Source organism: Saccopteryx leptura, chromosome 6, assembly GCF_036850995.1.
Source record: "Saccopteryx leptura isolate mSacLep1 chromosome 6, mSacLep1_pri_phased_curated, whole genome shotgun sequence".
Lineage (NCBI taxonomy): Eukaryota > Metazoa > Chordata > Mammalia > Chiroptera > Emballonuridae > Saccopteryx > Saccopteryx leptura.
Window position 1 is genome coordinate 91210011 of NC_089508.1, and position 2294 is coordinate 91212304.

General features: G+C 40.3%; 1 non-coding gene across 1 annotated transcript; it reads right to left on the minus strand.

Moving 5' to 3' along the window:
* Positions 1-1664: 1664 nt before the first annotated feature.
* On the minus strand, positions 1665-1739 carry TRNAL-CAG (transfer RNA leucine (anticodon CAG)). Its single transcript has one exon. It is a non-coding gene; the product is annotated as a tRNA-Leu (tRNA).
* Positions 1740-2294: the final 555 nt, after the last annotated feature.

A 2294-nucleotide genomic window follows, 5' to 3' on the forward strand; every position in this document is an offset into this window, starting at 1 on the left:
GTAGGCAGTGGAGGAAAGAAAAGAGTCCATATGGAGGGACAAATGGAAGACACCAGAAAGAGTGCATCATAGTTTTGATTGGTGATTTCTATCCATAATATGATATGTATTTCTTGAAATATCAATTTTCTTGTAATTTCTATTAAGAAATAACTCTCTTCTTCATTCAGGGAGGTCTAATTTTTAATTTTTCAGCAATTTCTTACACTCATGGGAGACTGAAGAATTCAGGTTTTCATTCTAAGTCTTACAAATAGATAATATCAATCTTCATACTAATAAGAATTAACTGTGGTCTTACGTTTTTTCATTTTTAGATCCAAAGGTTATTTATTTTTGTTGTTTTATAATCTTATATGACTCCAGTAACCTATTCCAAAGGTATCTCTGAAACATTTATCACATGAAACTCCTTCATTTTAAAGATTGTAAGGCAAATATAAATTAAAAATAAGAAAATAAATTTTAATTCTCTCTGGTATAAAAAGGGAAAGATACTTTTTCTATTTTCTTAGAGTATTTATGTTAGAAAACTTGTGATTATGAAATTTTTTCCTCTGTCCTTTAGAGATATAAATAAATCTTTTAAGCCTGACCAGGTGATGGCACAGTGGATAGAGCATCAGACTGGGTTGCGGAGGACCCATGTTCGAAACCCCGAGGTTGCTGGCTTTAGTGCAGGATCATCTAGCTTGAGTGTGGGCTCACCAGCTTGAGCGTGGGGTTACTGGCTTGAGCATGGGATCATAGACGTGACCTCATGGTCACTGGCTTGAGCCCAAAGGTCACTGGCTGGAAACCCGAGGTCAGTGGCTTGAGCCCAAAGTCACTGGCTTGAGCAAGAGGTCACTTGCTCTGCTGTAGCCTCCAGTTAAGGCACATATAAGAAAGCAATCAATGAACAGCTAAGGAGACTAAGGAGCTGCAATGAAGAATTGATGCTTCTCATCTCTCTCTCTTCCTGTCTGTCCCTGTCTGTCCCTCTGTCTCTCTCTCTGCCTCTGTCACAAAATGTATATCAATTAAATCCAGTTGATCAAGTGTGTCATTTAAAGCTGCTGTTTGTTAATTTTCTGTCTGGAGGATATACTTGTCGATTTTAGTGGGGTATTAAAATTCCCTACTACTATAGTATTGCTGTCTATCTTGCCCTTTATGTCCATCAAAATCTGGTTGATATATTTAGTTGCTCCTGTATTGAGTGCATAAATATTTACAGTGGTTATATCTCCTTGGTGGAGTGCTCCCTTTGTTAACATGTAGTGACCTTCTTTGTCACTTAGTATAGCTTCTGTTTTAAAGGCTATTTTGTCAGCTATAAGTATTTCAGCTATTTTTTTTATTTTATTTTTTTTTGCATTTTTCTGAAGCTGGAAACAGGGAGAGACAGTCAGACAGACTCCCGCATGCACCCGACCGGGATCCACCCGGCACGCCCACCATGGGGTGATGCTCTGCCCACCAGGGGGCGATGCTCTGCCCATCCTGGGTGTCGCCATGTTGCGACCAGAGCCACTCTAGCGCCTGAGGCAGACGCCACAAAGCCATCGCCAGCGCCCGGGCCATCTTTGCTCCAATGGAGCCTTGGCTGCGGGAGGGGAAGAGAGAGACAGAGAGGAAGGCGCGGCGGAGGGGTGGAGAAGCAAATGGGCACTTCTCCTGTGTGCCCTGGCCGGGAATCGAACCTGGGTCCTCTGACACTGGGCCAACGCTCTACCACTGAGCCAATCGGCCAGGGCCAGCTATAAGTATTTCTACCACAGCTTTTTTTGTTTCCATTTGCATGAAATATTTTTTTCCATACCTTCACTTTTAGTCTATGTGTCTCTTTTGTTCTGAGGTGGGTCTCTTGTAGACAGCATATATACAGGTCTGATTTTCTTATCCCTGCAGCTAACCTATGTCTTTTGATTGGAGGATTTAATCCATTTACATTTAAAATTATTATTGATATATACTTATTTATTGCTATATTATTCTTTAAATCTACAATCCTCTTCCCATCAATTTTTTTCTCTTTTTTTTATAGCAAGCCTTTTAATACTTGCTGCAGTATTGGTTTGGTGGTAATGAACTTGAGTATTTTTTTGGGGGGGGGTCTGGGAAGCTCTATTTCTCTTTCAATTTTAAATGAGAACTTTGCTGGATACAGCAGTCTTCATTGCAGGTTTTTCTTTCACATCACTTTGAACTTTGAATATTTCTTGCCAATCCCTTCTGGCCTGAAATGATTCTGTTGAGAAGTCAGAAGTCATCTTTATGGTGGCTCCTCTGTAGGTAATTAACTGCTTTTC